This window comes from Phoxinus phoxinus, assembly GCF_949152265.1.
Source record: "Phoxinus phoxinus genome assembly, chromosome: 7".
NCBI classification, from domain to species: Eukaryota; Metazoa; Chordata; class Actinopteri; order Cypriniformes; family Leuciscidae; genus Phoxinus; species Phoxinus phoxinus.
The window spans coordinates 31,793,112-31,814,844 of record NC_136882.1 but is presented as its reverse complement, the minus strand read 5'-3'; the positions used below and the strand labels follow the sequence as shown (position 1 = coordinate 31,814,844).

Here is a 21,733-nt window from a genome sequence, read left to right as displayed (position 1 = left end):
AAACTTTCGTGTAAAAGCATAGTTAGAATGGAAATGCCACTTTTAAGATTGAATGGGAGTGCTAGGCGCACTTCTATGATAGCATTAAAATGCTATTACGCATAGATTTTTAAAACACTAAGAAGGCTGGACACAACATGAAGTATCACCAGGGGCTCTACACATGAACTTGAGCATTGACTACATTGTTTGTGTACACAAAGTTTACTTAAAAGAAAGGTTTTGAAAGACTCACTTTATCAGTTAGTGTTTCCGGTGGCTGGAATTTTGTCAGTCAAAAGTAGTCGATCTCCGAATGCAACGTAACATGAGGAGAGTAAAGATGGAAAGCTCCTAAAGCTTGTTTCCATATAAATTGCCATGAGCTAAGTGTCTAAGTTATCATGCTTTTCATTGGAATTACAAGTTCATGACATTTCCTTACATGGAGTCAGTTCATTGCGTTGCATTCGGAGATCGACTACTTTTGACTGACAAAATTCCAGCCACCGGAAACACTAACTGATAAAGTGAGTCGTACAAAACCTTTCTTTTTTAGTAAACTTTGTGTACACACACAATGTTGTCAATGCTTGAGTTCATGTGTAGAGCCCCTGGTGATACTTCGAGCACAGTTTCATGTTGTGTCGAGCCTCTTTAGTGTTTTAAAAATAGTGATTTTAATGCTATCATTGTGGTGCCCCTAGCACTCCCACTCAAAAAGCATTTTGACCGAAAACGAAAATACGGTCAATCTTAAAAGTGGCGTTTCCATTCTAATTATGCTTTTATACAAATGTTTGACTCAGGAAATTTACAAAAATGGCCTAGGTTGCAATTTGACAAGAGACAAACCTGAAACATTTTATTGCCGATTTAAATTTATACAATTTTTTAATATGCCACCTTAAAGGGCATAAAATGTTTCAGATTGAATGCACATGTAATACTAAACAGATGTTGCATTTATCAATAAGGTTTTTTTTAACTAAAAAGCATGGCTTCCTTTCCTACAGGCGTCATATTGAATGTTGTCATTCATTTTTATAGGTTGTATGTGCCTTCATTCTCTCTGTCAAAGTTCACAACATAAGACCAATATTACTTGTGGGTTTGGCAGCAAAAAGTAATATTTTCTGATATTAAAAAAAAAAAAAAATCCCTGTCTGCATTTGACACCTTCACCTCATACAAAGCAAAGAAGAATACTCCCCTCAAAAGAAATATGATTTTATATGACCGTTTCCATTTATATTTCTAGAGATGAGAGCTCACTATAATATGTTCTGAATCAAATAAGGTGAACCATTTCGCGGGGTAATGTCTTTTTATGAACGGTGCAGAGCAATCCAAAACATTCAGCGAAATGTTTCAATATAATGCTTTGAAATCCTAAGCAATATTTTTTTTTTCCCAAACAGTTTTCAGCTGATAATGAACCAGATTTTTGTTTGAATTTTAGAGATTAAGGCTAATATTACACACAATTATTATATTCTGATATAAAGCATGGGTAATTGATATATCCACAAATGGTGTTCATAAATTGTGTATAGCACATACATTATTTGAGAAAATGAGTGCTTGCAAAATATGGTTTGTGAAGGTCTGGACATTCCCATCTTTGAAATCTGTCATAGTACCTGTCGCATGTGTTGGAAGATGAAAACAATATCTTTCACTTTTGTGACATTGCAATATGCGTTTCTCACAAAAAAATTTCATCCTAATGACCATGAAAATGTGTTTTGTAGCATAGGACTTTTTTTTCTTTCCATTTCATATATGTTCAATTTTTATTTTTTCCATAGCTTTGATACATTTATTGTTTTTATTATCCACATTTTAGAATAATTGTACATAATTGCAAATATTACAAAGTACTGCTTGAATGATTGATTATTATTTGAAAGACATGATTATATGTTTTATAGACAGGCCACAAGCTCTTCTGAGCTCCCTACATTGCATCTTCTCACTGTCTTACATTTCCAGTTTTTGGAATTTCAGTCCATCAAAGCAACATTTTGAACATATTAACTCAGGGTATAGGATTAGGTTCTTAGCATAGCTTAAAAAAAAAAAACCTTCAGCAGTCCAGGTCCCGGGGTCGAATGGAAGTGCCGTTGAATAGGACTACTGAGAATACAGCAGGAATACTGAGAAGTGGCCAGGCTGATTTGTAAAAGGCTTTTCACACTGTGAAGAGCGCAGACAACCACATCTAAAACGGCTGTCCCCCAGGGGTTCCTGCCATTCTCCACCAGGGTCAGAGAGGCATTTGATTTTGTTTTCCTCCACCAGACTCCCCTACGGTTAATCCATATGAAATTCAATCGATATGGATGCCTCTCCGTGCATAAACGAATGCACCTATACACCTGTCCACTCCATTTATGTCCATTAGAGTGGAATACCTAATATCTAATATCTACCTAATACCCTAATTATATCTTATATCTACCTAATACCCAAATACCTAAAAGTAATCACATGGTGCTTACTAATTCAGAGGGTATGCGATCTGGTAGCTCTATCAGCCCACATGGTTTCTTTATGTGTTGGAAATTAATGTAAATGGGTTATTTGGTCTGTCTGCCATTTGTGGTTTTGTTGCGTTACTGGTATACATATTTTGTGTGTGTGTGTGTGTGTGTTAATAATGGTGTGTATACTGTTAGGAACCCCTTTCTAAGGTCTAGGGGCAAGAAAAGGAGGGAAACAAAAATTACCAGGGAGAGAGAGAGAGAACTCCCATCTCCAGGTCCCAGGACAGGCACAAAAGCACAGCAACACCAGATTTCAAAGTAAAAAGATATAACAAGTTTTATTTAAATATTCAGTGGGATATAAAGAAATAAGACTTCAGGAGGGGAAACGGCCAAAACAACAAACAAAAGACATTCTTCCTGAGGGTATTTAGAAATAACTTCCCTATCTTCAAAAATAAGATAGAAAACTTCACATACTCCCTCTCCATTTAAACAGAGAAAACATGTAATCTCAAATGAAATGGCATCCACCTCTCTACAAATGATTCCACAGTTAAGATATGACAAAAAAATAACCAATGTATTGCCTTAAAGAAAAACCGGACCACACAGGCCAGCAGGCTAGAGTCCCACGGAGGAGCTCCTGAAGAATGAAAGGAGGAGTGACGGCAGTGGAAGAGAGAGGACCAGGACACAACCCTCTTCCGCCCTGCCGAGACCTTTTCGAATACACTGTCGGAGAGGCCTCGCTGCTGAGAGGGATAGCGGTGACAGCTAGTGGCTGCTCGAAGTGGTGGAGCTGGGGTGTTTGAACAAAACGAGGGACGGAGAGCTCGCTACCGTGTTCCTGGGTCAAAGAGGGATGACTGCTATCCGTAAGGGGACGGAGGATTTGCCGCCGTTCGCTGGAGGTCAGACCTGCTGCCGTCTCGCTGTCAGGCGCACGTCGTCGGAGGAGCCATTGTCGTCCACCAGGAGGTGGAGGAGTATGGACCTTCCACGAGGAGAAGACAGCATGGCACTGTGAGTGAGGGCCTCTCAGCTGGCTGAGGACCGAGTGGCAGTGTGTTCACAGGTACAGGACCAAGATTTGTTTTCCTCTCTCTCCTTTGTCTCTCCTCATCCTTACGTCTCCTTTTCTCTTGCTTTGTCTGTCCTTACCTCCAGGTGCTGCGGCTGCTGTGGCGAGGGGGGCCCCCCGGCCTGCGAAGGACGATTAGGGTATCCCATGGCACTTGTGCGGGGCCGAGAGCCATGGGAAGGAGCGATGCTGGTGGTGCGAATGTTAATGATTGTCACCTGTGCGCCACACCGGTCTCGAGCCCCACGAAGGAGCAGCTCTGGAAGGATAAAATGAGGAGCGACGACAGCGGAAGACAAGAGAGTACAAGGCCTGGACTCTGTTGTTGTTTTGTTTTAGTTTATATGCAGCAGTCGTCCGTGAGGGGCTTACGCTTTACTTTCGTTTTATTTTTGTTGTTTTTTGGGATAAAAGTTTATGTTGAACATTTGCTGGTTCCCACCTCCTTCTTCCCTGAACACAAACCTCGTTACAGTTACCTACTAACCATCCTCACATGGATGTTAGCACACAGCATACTTTCCTTAGTGTTCACTTAACCACCACAACTAACATAACATAGCCCACACAATGTAAGCAATAAGTGCTGTGACTGGAAGACGACAGTCTCTCACAGAGGAAAGCCTCAGTCTATCTCATTTGTTTGGAACACTATGGGGTCTTATACACTGCTTCAGGAAGCGCTCCAAACCTGTCAATTAGATCGTGGGAGGAGCAACAGGGAAATACAAACAAAGGGAATACACAAAGACAAGGGCTGCATCCGAAATCGCATGCTTCCATACTATATACAGTAGTAGGCGAAAAACAGTATGTGACAATAGAAGTAGTGGTCACAGTGTTCATAAAAGAGTAGGCGAAACGTACTTGGATGACCTACTTCTTCCGGCAATATGTGCATATGATGGACACTTTACTATCCCATGAGGCCACGGGAGAGGATTTGTGAATGGTAGATACCGTGGTTTTTGTTTACACACTTTTATGTTGTTCATTAAAATGACTCTTCTATTTAAATGGATATAGTTCTCTTCGTCATCGTTTGCGGACAATATTGTTAAATATAATTTAATGCAAAGATGTGTATCAGTGTATCAGTTCTGCATACTAATGTTAAAAATGTTAACTTTCTTGAATTTGTTCTTTGTGTCATGCAGACTGTATTCCACTGTATTTTCCAGTTGCCAGGCTGCATCACAGATATGCAGGCATTCACTGGTCCAAAAACAGAGATAGAAACCAGCCTGCAAGGCTCTTCATCGCGGTCATAAGTTCCCATCTTTTTGCCACCCAAGGCTCTATTCTGTTCTCTGGCTATGCAACAGCTCTCTTAGCCTCCTTGAGTGCATTCTCATATGATTAGATTACTGCTAACTCACTGAGCTCTGGAAAAGCCAGAGGCGCAAATGGCTCCGGGTCTGGCTTTCAGAGCAATCGCACCCCTGGCCATTTGATCCAAACATTCAGTGGCTGCTGTCATTGTCATTTGCTGCCTCGAAAATGGGTCGTTACCTGCATTTTCATTATCAGTCACGCTAAAGTAAGCTTGGTGAAATGAACCAACATCAGACGGGCACGAGGGGGGAGGGGAACGCTGTGAGGAGACACTGGGTAGCTCTGAGCAGCGTCTATTGTTCAAACTCACTTTGAATGGTGGAACACCCACAGCTCCATCTTCCACTCCTGTCTGCCCTGGATTTTAAATATTTATTTCTCTCCCCCATCATCTATCATGCGACATTGCACTGTGAATTTAAAGTGAAAAGATCAAAAGCACTGAATGACTTTCTCTGCAAAGAACATTTGGATCCCAGCCATGCTGAACCACCCAAACAATTACTCTCCTGTCCCTGATATATCGGTGCTACACCACTGATACGCCTCTGATACTTTTCTGATAAATTACTGATCTGTTTGTATTGAGCTGAGGCAGGCAGACAATATCCACAGCAGTTTTAAGATTATCTATTGTGCCCCTAATGTGCTGAGTGACCAATAACATTCAATAATGCTAACTGAACAGTGTTATTTGAATAAGAATTACTTTCATATGCCCCTAAAAAGGGACATGTTGGGACATGGTGGTGGGGAAAATATATTTAAAAATCTTTGCGTTCCCTCGCAAAACTTTTGTGTTCCCCCAAGAAACTTTGCGTTCTCTTGCATAGACCTCAAAAGTTCTGCGAGCAGATACAAAAGCATTGACATTAGGGCTGCACAATTAATAGCAATGAATGTTGGACAAGAGGTTCATAAATGCTTCTCATGTTTGGAAATATGTTTGGCGCGTATTGCTTTTTCAACTGCACGTTATAAGTGACTCAAACTCGCAGTGATTTCAGTGATAGCATGATAGAGCAGCGTTTACAGAGCCGTACATCAATGGCAAGCTGCGCATATTAAAATAATTTCACCCTTTGCCATTTTAAAATCACGATAAGCCAAATCGGTTTAAGTGCGATTACATGGAAATTGAGATTAATCGTGCCGCCCTAATTGACATATACATTTTCAATTACCATTAGGGGCTCCGTAGAAAAGTAATTGCTATTCAAATAACACTATTTAAATATCCAAAATACAAATATTTTTTAATGTATATATTTTATTCGTTTTTATTTTGTTTTGTAGTAAAAAAAAAACTGTACCAAAAGCTACTAAACCCTTTCTTTATAGGCTACATCCTATCTGAAATGGATCCTTATTAAGTGATTTGGAATGGCATAGATAGATCATAACTCCAAATAGTGATCCTCACATGATTCAGCATTCAGCAATATATTTAGCTAAGCTAACTATAATCTAATAAGGATAAAAATACAGGTTACTTTATTTAATAGTCTACATTAAACATTACACTATTACTACAAGTGACTTTGCAAATACTTGTTAACTAAGTGCTAACTCTCAAGCAATATTTGAAAAACTCGGTTTGAAAGTTGGTCTGACTGACACAACAACAAACTTGTAGCCAATCAGCATTATGGGGCGTATGACGGTGGAGGAGAGAGAACGAGCAAAAGGGAGATTTTAATAAGAAAATAGAAAGGAATGGCTGAGAAACATTACAAATATTAAGAATAAGAAAATCACTGGAAAATGAAGGATTATCAGAAAAGAGCTTTAGGACGTCCGCGTTAATATCAGAAAAGCTTTCCAGCGCCGAAGAGAGCGGGAAGGCCTGAAAACAGACGGCGGTTGCTTTGATTCCTCTCCATACGTGAGTAGCGCTGTTTTTGAGTGTCTTTGTTTGTCTGAAGCCACTGTGCTGTACTTAGGTAAAGTTGGTTTTATATTCGCATATTCGCACATTCGCGGACTTCCGCGTTCAATAACTCGTGAACTAAACGTTGTTGCTACACAAAACACCTATCACATATAACTACACATATAACACCAGAAGCTACAACGTATTTTTCCTCAAAACGATCTTTCCTTCGCAGTGGACAAAATACATTGATCTCTATGCGCAGGCTTCTAAGAAGGGACCATCTGCAAAGTGCAAACCTGAAGGAAAGCTCGTTTTGAGGAAGAATAAAATATTGAAACAATGTTATTTGTGTAGGAACAATATTCAGCTCACGAGATATTAAATATCTCGGTGAATATCTGAATATAAAACCAAATTTACCCAAGGTTCAGACTGGATCATGACCTTCAGTACCACATACGTGGACAGCGCCACGGACATAGTCAAGTTTTCAAAAAAAAAGTTGCCAAACAGGGTAAACATAGTTTTAGGTTTGATATTTGATGCGTATTCACCTAGACTGCTTTAGTTTACTTTTTGTGTATTCTACATACAGTACACAAATATTTTTATGTAAAACTTACAGTAATTCACCAAATGGATTTTTTCATGTTCCAAAGGTTGTAGTACTTTCCTAGTGACCAGATTGACTTACTACAGGTCAAATTGTGACAACATCTCCCTTACTGTACGTACAATTGACAAATAAGTTTATGAAAAAATTACTGTGATTCGCTGTAAGTATTTTTTCGTGTTTCAAAGGTTGTAGTACTTTCCTAGTGACCAGACTGACTTACTACAGGTCAAATTGTGACAACAACTCCCTTACTGTACGTACAATTGACAAATATGTTTATGAAAAAATTACTGTAATTCGTTGTAAGTATTTTTTCGTGTTTCAAAGGGCGTAGTGCTTTCCTAATGACCTGACTGACTTACTACAGGTGAAATTTTGCCAATAACTCCCTTACTGTACATACAGTACACAAACACTCAGGCTAACCATAAGCTACATTAGCATTAAGCTAATTTAGCTTGCTAATCTGGTTAACATGCTTTTGTGTTCTCATTCTTACATTGAAGCCTCTCCTTGGCAGTTTAGTAAGACAGTGTCAACTGAGTGGCACAAGCTGCTAAACCACGTACCACGAGCCTCGAACCATTCCGGTCGTGGGTTCGAATCCTGTGTGGCACATTCCCAGACCGCAAGAGGTACTGTGGCCTTAAGTGGTGGTAAAGTTGCTTCTTTTCCAGATATGGTGTCTATATGTGAAGGAACTCAATAAATTCCAACATGCAGCAAAGGTATATAAACAATTATAATTTTGAGTTGATTCTTACTTGAAGTATGGACCTTATGCACAAAAACACAACTTCCCAGTGGCGCAATGAGATGAGAGTCAGGCATCTCACCCAGAGATAGTGGGTTCAAGCCCGTGTGGAACGACTTTATAAAATTGTGTGTAATGTTGTGTCATATCGATTCCTTTATTATTTAACATTGTACTAATCTTTCTTCCTCTTGGGTTAGAAATAAGTTTGTCTTGTTCATTATGTGTTCATTCTCATCTGAACTTCTGTTCATTTTGAGTTAATTTTCAACTGTACTTCTGAACCAGCTGTTTTTTCATGTATGTTCAATTTCTGCTGTTTTTACTCTTCCTGCTCTTGCTGCTGCTTCAGGGGCTTGGCCCTGTATCGCTGCTTGCAGCTATATTTCCACTTGTTCCTTAACCTGTAACCAAGAATACTAACACACACAGACACAGTTTCTTCAAGATTGGATTTGGCCAGGCTTTAACAATAAACAGGAGAGTATTCTCAAAACATCAAGATAACATGTTCTTTCTCTCACACTTTAAATCAACTGTAAAGTAAAGACTTTAACTAAGAAATGGTCTCTCAACTATAGACTTCAATGACCCCTGCTGAGACCATTGCTATCAGGGTACCCTAGAAAAGCAGATGGATGTAGCAACACCTGTTAAAGAAGTCCATATTTCATCTCTGGAAGCCGGGCTAAATGTGCAAGCACTGTTACTGCATTCCTGGCATGGGCCAGACCCTTCAGTCACACCTCAGATATCAAATACAGACATTTAAAGGATACATTACATAACATTTTCGATAATCACACTGGTAATTTCTATAACAAAGTAAAATCTCATAAGCCTATAGAAGTCATTCAACTCATTTGATATTTAGTCAACTCATTTGACTTCATAACAAAAACTAAACTTGAATCATTACAATAAGGGTGTTGCTTATTTATAATGTTGAAAATATGCTTAAGCTAAAATCTTTACCGTTATTTTAATCAATGAAATAAATGTGTTGTACAAGGAACAGCAGTTCTAATACTTACTTTTATCTAAAACATTTATCAAAATGAATTGAGTAGAGTGATCACTAGGAACATACTATAACCTTTGGAACAAGCTGAAATTACAGTATTTTTTTCATAATAATATGTATGTACTGTACTTACAGTAAGGTCGATATTGGCAATATTTAAACCGTAGTAAGTCAGTCTAATCACTAGGAAAGTACTACAACCTTTGGAATATAAAAAAAAAACATTATAGGTGAATTACAGTTTATTACATAAACATATGTAATAAACATGTAATAATGTGTATTACATAAACATATTTGATGACTGTACAGTAAGGGTGGTATTGTCAAAATGTCGCCTGTAGTAAGTCAGTCGGGTCACTAGGAAAGTACTACAACCTTTGGAACATGAAAAAATACTTACAGTGAATTACAGTAATTTTTTCATAAACTTATTTGTCAATTGTACGTACAGTACGGGTGGTATTGTCACAATTTGACCTGTAGTAAGTCAGTCGAGTCACTAGGAAATTACTACAACCTTTGGAACATGAAAAAATACTTACAGTGAATTACAGTAATTTTTTCATAAACTTATTTGTCAATTGTACGTACAGTAAGGGTGGTATTGTCACAATTTGACCTGTAGTAAGTCAGTCTGGTCACTAGGAAAGTACTACAACCTTTGAAACACGAAAAAATACTTACGGTGAATTACAGTAATTTTTTCATAAACTTATTTGTCAATTGTACATACAGTAAGGGTGGTATTGTCACAATGTCACCTGTAGTAAGTCAGTCTGGTCACTAGGAAAGTACTACAACCTTTGGAACATGAAAAAATACTTACGGTGAATTACAGTAATTCTTTCATAAACATATTTGATAATTGTACGTACAGTAAGCGAGGTATTGTCACAATTTCACCTGTAGTAAGTCAGTCCTTTCACTAGAAAAGTACTACAACCTTTGGAATATTAAAATAAAATCACTATAGGTGAATTACAGTTTATTTCACAAACATATGCAATAAAAATATGTAATAATATATGTAATAATATGTTTAATACATAAACATATTTGATCATTGTACAGTAAGGGAGGTATTGTCAAAATTTCACCTGTAGTAAGTCAGTCTGGTCCATAGGAAAGCACTACAGCCTTTTGAACACGAAAAAAAACTTACTGTGAATTACTGTAATTTTTTTAAAAACATATTTGTCAACTGTACGTACAGTAAGGGAGTTTTTGTAAAAAATCTCACCTGTAGTAAGTCAGACTGGTTACTGGGAACATGCTACAACCTTCGGATAGTAAAAAATCCCTTTGGTGAATTAATGTAATTTTATTCTAAAAAGTACTTATGTAAATTATGTACAGTGAGGCAGGTTTCCTAAATACAATCATTATAATGCACTTTTTATTGTTGCTAAAGTACAATCAATAGCATTAGAACACATAATGTGAGAGATATTTGCTGGTACATCTGTAGTTTGCAAAAATGTAGTTGTCTGTTTGCACACAATGAAAAAAAAGACAACTTTTTAGACGATCCCTATCTTGTTCACTGCACTACATTGGACATTCAGTGAACATTCGCAAGTTTGTATGCCATTAAAACAATACTTGCCCATTTTGATCGATTGTGGAAAATGTTGTAGTTCACCATCCTTGTCCTAAAGATCATGTAGCTGCTTTTATTTTGCAAAAATATGCTTTATTGCATATGTTATTGAGACACTTTTTAAGCAAAAAAGTGTGAATGTGCGAATATAAAACCAACTTTACCTAAGTCTGTGCTGTTGGCAACTAACTACGAACTCTTGTTTGTATTTACTCTTGTGTTTGTATGTTCATTTTTTGTGCTTCCTTGTCGTTCGTTCATCATCTTAGCTTTATTTTTCGTGAAGCATTTTGTTGCGCGCCTTTGCTACGTGCATTGCGTTTGTGGATGCCAGCTAGTGAGAGTTGTGCAAGCTGATGACTGCTGTTAGTGCACCCAGTTGCAAATTAAAGGTGCGGTATGTTATTTCTCAAAGTGTTAATCACAATAACAAAGCAATCAACTCCATATGTGTTAGAAAACTAAATATAAAAAACTGTTCCCATTCAGAGTACCTTTTCTGTAAAAAAAAAAAAAAAAAGTCTCAGCCTCAGACGTCACGCCCAAGGAACGTTAATTGGCTAAACGTCTGATGCATATATGGTACACTTAACTGGAAACACTTCAGGAATGTCGAAGTCGTCATCTGATTGGTTGAATTTTATCGGATTTCCGGGGGGCGCGAGTGTCGCGTTTATTTTCGGTCCGCCGGGAAACAAAGTGCAGACGTGTGATTGCAGAAGAAAAACTGTTGTTAACTTACATGAGTGACAATGAGCATTTATCAAGATCAGCTAAACGTAGGATTCTCAAAAGTATGCGAGGTTCACGGTAGACTCTTAAAGATGATTTTATCTTTAAGAGATTTTCTATGCTGACTGACTTGTTGCACACCGGTCTGTTGTTGTGGGGACATTTCCACGCCCCGAAACGTGACGCTGAACGAAACGAGCTGTAATTGGTTGTTTGACATGTCGGTCAAACGGCCTTATGGGCGGGCCTTGGCCAAAGAAAGCTGCTATGAATTCCATCCGTCAGTCTTAAGGTCTGGCTACGCGAGACTACCAAAAGCACAATGCATACACTATTATACACATATTTTTTGGGTAAATTGTAGGCTACATTTTTAATTAGAATTAACCATTTTGTATAGATACTTTTCAGTAGGCCCTACTGAAAGAAATATACAGTAGGCCTATTATAGTCAACAATTCTCTCTTTTTACGACATCATGGATGATGCTTTTTCTAAGAGCTTGCTGGATTGCATTCTGGATCAAAGATGCCTATGATATACCTAAAAATGCTGTCTAGATAGGTAGCACGTTTTGGAACCGAGATCAGAGCCTATTTGTGCCAGGAGTTCTAGTGGCATCCAACAAAAAATGGGAGATGTCCAAAAGCTTGAATACAGATAAAATGATTTTTGGTATTAAAGTAATCTCTTTCATTACAGAACAACAGATGTTACTCAGGCTTGACAGATAAGACGGCTTCATCTCTGAGAACGGACAAAACGGCAGGACAAGGTATGGAGTTTGAACAAAAATGTCAGCTTTAATTCATAATAAGAGAGTCTTTCTTTCTTCTTTTTGTCTCAGATTGCTTTCCATGAAGAATTTGAAAATATATATATATATATTTTAACTCTTTAAATATTAAAATACCATTTTAATTAACATCTGCAGAATCTTCTTGGGTTTCTTTTAAAATGGTTTTATTTTTGATTATTTTTGCTTTAGTAAATGTTGAGTGTAATTCGAAATCACCTTTTCCCATTAACGTGTTTATATACTGTACATTATGATGCAATGATTATTGAGTAGTGCACATGAACTGTCAAAGAAAATAGTTACTGAAGCTTTCAAAGCATGCAAAAGCTGAACATAACAGCAATGTGTGTGTGCTGTCAGCAGTTGAAGTCTGCTCCTGTCAGGCACAGCGCCAGACGTGTGGTATGTGTCTTCATTATGTTCAGAGAGGACAGTTAGTCATGCGTGACTCAGTAACATCCACAAAACAACAGAGTGAAGATCTGTCTGCATGAATCAAAAACATTTGTAAGTGTGCAGATTCACAATCTTTTTAATCAATCAATCGTGACAAATGGTTCTCTGTGGAATTTATGTTTTTTTTTCTAAGCCTGTTTAAACAACATTTCTTTTCCACCATCCATTTAGTAATCTGTAAGTAATGCAACGATAAGTTTGTAGTCTGGGGCCACTTGTTAAAAATGTGTGGTGACCAGGGACGAGAGATTAAAAATTGAAGTAGAAAAAAAGTCTTATTTTCTTTTTTATATTTTGGATATCCTGATGCTTTACATCACAATATATAAATAATAATAATAATACGGCTAAATGAAACCTTTTGTGAATTAATCTGATTATTCTACAAATTAAGTGTCATTTAAATGTGTTATATAATACTATATATAATTTACAGATTATGGTACTCAATATATTACACATTAAAAATGAACCAATGTAATGTAAGTAATGTAAAATAATTTAAAATGTTTAAATCTGCATTACATTTGAAACTTATGTTTCATAAGCGTTGCATTTTTGCAATTGTTGCAATTATAAATTAATATTATTATTAATATTATTATTAATGTTATTTTTAATATTATTCTAAAATCATTTTAGTATGATTTTTACAGTGCATGAGAAAGTATACATTGGAAAGTTTAATGTTTTTATTTATACTTATTACCACAATGAAGCAATAAGGTAGTCAGTAATTGGTGTTCATTTTCATGTTAATGTATGTACATTAACATGAAACATGTATGTTACTACATGTTATATTAAGGGAACAGCCAAAGGGTAATATCAATTAATGATTTCCCTCAAATTGCATGTATAGACATCTGACCAAAAAAATGCTAAAATATTACGCTCCCCTTTTATTGTTCAGCATACTTCAGTGTAGCTTGCTCTTTTATTCATGGGCTTTCTAAAATGCAAGAGAAATGCCACAGAAATGCTCTCGGAATCCTGATTTGTGCCTCCTCTGCAGCAGAGCATTAGTGACTGAGAGCCCATGAGTCTTCCAAGGTCATTGTTGAACACATCAGGGACCTGAGGAACTGTGTGTCAAAAAGCATTTAGCAATAAACATGTGTTCTGAATACAACACTCAAAAATAATCCTTGCTAAGAAAAGTGCATCCACTATATGCAATTAAATCATGCAATTAAATAATCATCCATTTTTTTACATCATGGGTCCAATATTGGTTTAAATTTGCATATGTTTTGCTTTTAACAGAACAGAGCTCTTTTGTGCTGCAGTGTGGAGCTGCTCCTGCATAAAAGCTAAATCACTGAACCATGGTATACATTTGAAATCCACGATGCCGCAGAGGCTTAAAAGTTACCGTAGTGGTATTTAGATATGCTTTAAATCCGTTTAGCGGCCTAACTTCAATTTAGAGATCGTTTCCAACTCTCTCATACCAGTTGCCGCCCTGGATTCCTAGCTTCCACTACCAGTGCCTAATAAAGAAACTGTCAGTTTGAGTTAAGTAATTCAGGCAAGAGTTAGAAAGGACTGTCATATCCATGCTAATTCATAAATCAAAGGCAGCAAAGTTTATTAATGTGTTTCTAGCACTTTTTAAATTCAGGGATCTGGGTGAAGGTTTCTGGAGATGTTACATGGAGATGTAGTATAGAGAAAAATAAATGGTTGTTGATCAAATTTAGTGGTAAATATTTAATTAAATTACAACTTTTTCATTTTATTTTCAGTTATATATACAATCCCAAATCCAGAAGAGTTGGGACATTTTGTAAAATGCTAAAATAAAAAATCTGAATAAACAAAAGGAAAGATTTCCAATGTTTTCACTGAACAACTTTTGATTTTTATGGCTGCTACACACTCCTGAAAAGTTGGGACAGAGGCAAAATAAAAGTGAAAAGATTATAGAATATCTAAGTTCAACTCTATTAAAAACAGTCCACAATAAGTAGGTGAATTGGTAATAGGTGAGGCGGGTATCGTGATTGAGTGCAAAATGAGCATCTCAGTCTTTGCAAGCAAAGATGGGTCATGGCTCATCACCTTGTGCCAAATGTCATGAGATAATTGTAAAACGATTCAAAATCACATTTCTCAAAGACTTTCGCCATCTCCCATAATAATCAGTGAATCCAGAGAAATATCAGTACATGTAGAGAAAGGCTGGCAGGAGTTGAATGAGCGAGCCCTCAGATGGCATTACTTGAGAAACCGTCATGTTACTCTATTAAATATAGCCACATGTGCTTGGGAGGACTTTGGAAATCCATTGTCACTTAACACAGTCTGCTGCTGCATCAAGAAATGCGACTTGAATCTCTGTTACACAATGAGAAAGCTATACATCAGTTCAATACAGAGATGCCGACGAGTTCTCTGGGCCCGAGATCATCTCAGATGATCTAAAACAGTGGAAATGTGTGCTGTGGTCAGATGACTCCACATTTCAGCTGGTTTTTAAGAAAAATGGACATTGTGTTCTCAGTCCTAAAGATAAAAAGGTACCATCTAGACTTTCATCAACGACTGGTACAAAAGGAAACATCTTTCATGGTATGGGGTGCATCAGTGCAAACGGCATGGGTGTGAAGGTAGAATTGACGTGGAGGCATTTATTGGGATTGTACAGACATTTAATGGCATCAAGATGACATCTTTCCTGGGAAGCAAGACAATTCCAGGCCTCATTCAGCATGTGCAACAACAGAGTGGTTTCTTAGTCACTCTACACACTGTAGAGTGGATGTGCCTGACTGCCTGCTTTCAGTCCAGATCTGTCTCTTATTGAAAATGTATGGCCCATCATGAAAAGGAGAATCCGACAGTGACGACCACGGACTGTTGAGCAGATATCTTGTATCAGGCGAGATTGGGCAAACAATCCACTTGCAAACTGCAACAATTAGTATCCTCAATTCCAAAACTAGGAAACAAGGAAAGGTGATGTGACACAGTGGTAAACATGCCTCTGTCCCAACTTTTCAGGAGTGTGTTGCAGCCATCAAAATCAAAGTTTGTTTATATTACAAAGTACAACTAAGTTGTTCAGTGAAAACACTGGAAATATTTTCTTTGTTTATTTGTCAGTTAAATAAAGTTAATTTTTTTTTATAGATTTTAATAATAATTAAAATCATAATTAAAGTAATTGCAACTTTTAATTTCACTTCAGAATTTTTTTCAGAAATGCAAGTTTATATCTCTCAATTTGTACTTTATTTTGTCACAAGTGCGAGTTTATATATATTTTTGAGATATTAAACTTGGAATTGCAAGCTATAAAATCTGAATTGTGAGATATTAAACTTGGAATTGCAAGCTATAAAATCTGTAAAAAAAGTATTTTGTGATTTTGTATTTTGTAATTGTGAGAAAAAAGTAATAATTATGAGATAAAAAGTTGCTTATTTCATGGCAGAGACAAGCTTCCATATTTTATAGCATTTTAGGGCAGCCAAAGATAACTGGTATCATTTAAAAATATTCACAGATGTTTAAATATTTGGTTATTTTAATGTAAACTTTATTTTTCCATTTTTTCAAAACACTTTCTGAGTTTGTTGTGAATTTTACTTTTAATTGCAACAATTCAGGATGCAAATGCGTGCCATGCTGTGAATGTGTTATGCCACCTGAGGGAGCTTCATGAGGGCCTGATCAATCATTGTTAAAGGGACTTGCGATCGCGCTTTCGTTGACGTTGTGTCACTGCTGTTTTGCTGGAGGGGTAGCGTCTGATCTGCGCTACAACAGTCTACTATTTGCTTCTGTTGACCTTCAGAAAAGGCATGACGTGGCACTTTGGAAAAGGGATGACTGTGGGAAGATGCCAGGTTGGCAAAGGCTGTGATGGATATGGTGGGTGGTGGCTCGACTCCTGCCAGACTTTGAGACCGATGATTCTGCAGACTCAACATCGCAATGTATGCAGTCGACGCGCATCAGCAGAGAGTCGAATCAAAAAAGCCGTTTCTTCCAAATAAGCCACTTGCGATGATGATCTCCCCTGTCTTTTGGCTAATTGTGAATGTGCTGTGCATTGAAGCGGCATGTAGGGTTTTGTCTATTTATGCAGAAATGAGAATGGGTAAGATAGTCGGCTGCGTGAATTATTGCTGGCTGAAGGTGGTACAGTGTGAGGAGAAGAAATAGGTGGCATATATCAATAAGAGCCTGTGGTGTTAGATGAAAAATTCGTCTTCTGCACAATCCCCCTCCCCACACCTGTACACCATCAGTCACATGCCCAACTCCTGAGATATCTTATTGAAACTCTAGCTTGTTCTGGCTTCCGCTGGCTACGGCATGATGGCTTCACATTGCTTCCATTTGAATTTGTTTGAAAGCAAACCGCAGACAAATGTCGTATCGTGCCAGCAGCAGCGGAGGGAACAATGCTAGTTGGCAGAACGTTGCTGTGCACCTGTCTTAGTAGATATTCCTCAAGTCGTGACCAATTTAACTTGCCTATGGCTACTATAATGAGATTTTTTTTACTGTACCACATCAAAGGGACCATATGAGTGTGCAGAGTTACGTTAATAATGTTTGAGGTAATTGCACTACACTACCATTGTGACCTTTTGAGCTCGTAAGCTGGCGATAATTGGCTAGTCTATTGTTGTGAAAGAAACATACAGTGTCCAATTAAGTGTAATTGACTGCTCCATACAATATAAAATACTGAGGTAAATAGTGTCTTGTGCAGTATGGCAGTAGTGTTCAATACATATGGTGAAGTTATCATACCAAAGCAATTTTATTGATTGTGTAGCAGGGTAGGGTTGATAAATTATTAAAATACTGTGAGTGTTCTGAGTTACATTAATAATGTTTGACCTCTAAAGGTAATTCAATTACAATATGTGTCGCCTTTGTGCTTCTAAGCTGCCAAAAGTTAATTGTGTCAGAAATGCATTGCATGTACAGATTTGTGTAATTGATTGCTCCATACAATATATTATACTGATATGAATAGTGTGGTATCAGGAAGTAGTGAAGTAGGCTATAGTGAAGTTATCATGTTGTTCAGTAGCAAAGCTATTCTTAGGCCGCGTGTCCACCAAAGCGTTTTTATCCAGCTTGACGTTGTACAAGCAGAATGTGACGGTTGGTCAGTGTGGTATTTGTCCCGCCCCTCCTCCACTGTGATTGGACGGCTGGGTAAAAAGTGACAGTGATGAGAGCTGCTTTTTTCCCGTAATTTGAACATTCTTCAGCTCTCGTAACTTTTGAGATAGACTCGTGACTCGTGAAATAGACGCTCAGCGCCTTGTTACGCTCCTGGCATTGCGTTCAAGTTGGTCAAGCGAATTTGCTGCTTGATCAACAGAAAGCTGATTGATTTGAAAGTGACTTCTGTTTGAGCTGTGCTTCATACATCGCTACACTATTGACAATAGACAATGGACCTTTTTTGCCCACAAAGTTTTGCTGAAATTGAGCTAATGTGACCGTACCTTAAGGCTGGATTATACAACATGACTTTTACAATCTGAACAGATTTTAAAACACCAGACATTATACACTTGCTGACTTTGGAAATGGTTACTGAGAAAAACTGAGAAAAAGGCATCATATACTAAACCACTGAAAATCACCAGACTTTCAAGTCTTTCCAAATACAACAAACATGCAGAAACATGCTCCTGGTTTGGACATAGATGCATGATGTTCTAAAATTAGCTCAAAATATCAAACATGGTTTATATCCTCTGACTGGAGCGAATCATAGCCTGAAGAAAAAAATCGCAGTCTTTGCCCATCATTCACTTCGTGACTACAAATCAGGCAAAAAATCTGTGCAAAATTTGTGTAGTGTACATGCAATCCAGCCTTTACTTTCAGTTTGCTATTTAGAATCACAACTATGTCAAATTTGTAGTTGAGTCTTTTCTTTTCAGTGAATCAATCAAACAGGTTAGCGAAATGGTCTTAACAATTTTTGTTTTTTGCAATATATCAAATTACAGCTGATCAAATAATTTTCAGAGTAGTTATAGTAACAGTGTTGCAGAAAGTGACTTTTAAAAGTAATGTGTCATACTATAACGTCACTCCCTAAAAATAATTAATTGCGTTAGTTATTTTTTCTGGGCTTGATTGTTAATCATTTTAAAACAAAAACAAAATTTCTATTTTTGGCAAATGTAAAGTCCCTTTCGCACCGAAAGTAAAAATTAAGCCTCAGCATGCAAATTCATTTTTGTAAAGTAAAGGGTGCAGCTCAATAAACCTTTTTAGCTGTGCTGCCATTCTGGATCGCAGAATAAGAAAGTTCAACACTCTTACTTCAGCAATAAAAACAACAACAAAAATGAAAGACAAATCTAATGTTTATCTAAACTTATTTTTGCTTAGTAAGGTATAATTTGATCATCGTAGGTCAGCAGAATAGACATAGGTAATAAGTGAGATTAAATACATTTGTGTAATTTAACATATTTAATTATCACTGGTTTACCTAATATTCTGAGTTTGCATTTTTGTTTTTATTCATTTTGAGGAATACTGAATTAGTTTTTGTGCAAGTGAGATGTGTAAAGTCCTGCTCACATTTAGTCTAGAACTACAATAACCATCATGTTAACACAGCGCACACAACGCACTTCTGCATCTTACTCCTGATTTCTCTCAACATGGGTCAGGAGAGGTGTCAGTCTACTGTATATTGTGTTACTTATATGAAAAAGTATGCAGATATTTTGTTGTCAATTTACAAGTAATGTGTTACTTTAAGCTGTAAGTGTGTACTCATTACATAGAACTGCTCTCTTAGGAATCACAATCATCTCTAAGGGGTTTTGTGAGGTTGTCATTATGACAGTAGACAACGAGCTGCCATAGATATAAAACTGCACATATATCAGCATTACAGTTATCCATTAATAGAGAATACAATGCAATGCAGGCAAGCAACTGCAAAATCCAATCAACACCTCAATGACCCTCAACACCTAGTGTTCCACATTGCATCTCAAATGTGTCTCTTGTGATCGCTTTGGATTGAATTTTGTCGAAGGGGAAGGTCTCGTGACTACATACATCAGTTACTGTGTCAGCATGTCAATGAATTTTGGTAACACTTGCTGCTGAATCTATCTCACCATAGATTATTTGTTTTGTGTTAAATGAGAAAGGATAGGATATGATTGGGAAATTTCAAAAGCTGGATTCAAACTTATCACCTACATGAACACCACTGCTCAATTTGTCCCACTGTAATTAGCCGCGTTTCCATTACAGATTTGCGCAAATGTTTTGCGCTATTATCTAAATATCGATAAAACACTATTGCGAAATGACGGCGTTTCCATTAACCGATGTTATGCGACTAAAACGTCCTTTTTTCTCACGCGATAAGTCATTCCAAAAATCACGGCAACGGACGTTGGTTTATATAATCTCACAGCCACCGCATTAGACATTATGTGTATTAATGGAAGGAGACGTAGCCTACGTGTTATCCAAGCATTAATGGCAGGGAAAGACCCGTATACTCCGAACGATATATAAGGAGTTTCTGGGTGTTTCGCCCTCATTTCTGCTCTGAGGTTTTGATTGTGGCATTTCTTTGAGGTTTAGAATCCAGTATTCCTATAGGCTAATTATTGTTTCTTTTATGAATTTAATAGCTAAAGAACTCTGTCTCCTATTCCAAATTATCCATGTAGGCTACTTTTGTGTCCATTCGTTTTTTTTCCTTTGTAAACCCGTAATTGAAAAACGGAAAATGAACGGTTGTCTTTTTAAAACGCTAAGTTGAACACCAAATTAATTTGAACTGGCTACACCAACTGCTGCGCAAAAAAGTAGGTAGGCCTAAATATCGACGAATTTTCAGATTTTTATTTAATGACTTTTTTCCCCTTTATTAAACATGTAAAATATTCACAAATTAATATAGAAAACATGTTGATTTTACTGGTTTTCTAAGGCCAAATTAGAACCTGGAATTTACATTTTCCCGCAGTGCTGAATGAGAAGAGCCAAATAATTTTATTAAACTATTGTTTTCTAACTCGGCTAAAAACATCTCCATTTCCGCTGCAGATCTGCGCTTTTAGAGAAAAATGCAACTTTCATACGGATTACTTAATCAGAACAAAATGTATTAGCTTTCGATTCGAATTTGTTCGTTTTAAAGTGGACATTTCAAGCTTTAGCCTACATACAGGCTATATTATTTTGGTTCAGTTCTCGCGCTCCAGTTCACGGAGATCATGAAAACGCGCCTGATTGTTTTATTTAATTTTACAAAAGCACAACGTTTTCTTGTTATTGTTTACACAAATGAAAGTAGTTACAAATAATGTATTATTATTTTCTGTATGACCAGAAATTATAGAGTAGCCTATATTAAGTTGTTTCACTGTTAATAGGAAAGTGCAAGTGTTCACGCCCGCGCCTCCGTGCCATGTAGTGCGCGCTCCACGCTCCACACTCCACACTCTAACCCGTATTATGAATGACATTTGACGAATTGCTTTGTTCCTTTTTTGGATAAAAGCGTCTTCTAAATATGTAGCTTAGTAAATGTTATAATAATGATGATAATTATTATTATTATTTGCGTACACGGACCCCAAACACACCACGTCTTCTAAGTCAGGTGACTGTAAATGCGCAAAAACTGTTTCCATTGCAGTTTTGCGAAATATTCCTTTTTCGAATTGCCTGAAAAACCTCCTCATGCGAGCTTAAAAACTTTTTTGCGATAAACGAGAGTTTTTGCGAAATTGACGTGTTTCCATTGTGCGTATTTTCAATTCGCAATTTCAATTTGCGCAATTTGAAGGGTAATGGTAACGCGGCTATTGTCAAGCTTGATCTCCTTTATTTTAATCTTTGCTGGGTCAAAAGTGTACGCCAGACTAAATGAGAATAAAGCTGCATTGAACCATGAAATATAAAAATAAAATAAAAACCCTATGCATTTTTTCACCATCAGAGCCGTTCACTGCCA

The 21,733-nt window shown here is 37.2% G+C and overlaps 1 long non-coding RNA gene across 1 annotated transcript in view; it reads left to right on the top strand.

Moving 5' to 3' along the window:
* Nucleotides 1-6,502: 6,502 nt before the first annotated feature.
* LOC307002074 overlaps nt 6,503-21,733 on the top strand; it is a 71,370-nt gene continuing 56,139 nt past the window's right edge. Inside the window, exons 1-2 of the long non-coding RNA XR_013798415.1 lie at nt 6,503-6,772; nt 12,195-12,267. This is a non-coding gene — a long non-coding RNA (uncharacterized lncRNA). The remainder of the gene's footprint in view (nt 6,773-12,194; nt 12,268-21,733) is intronic.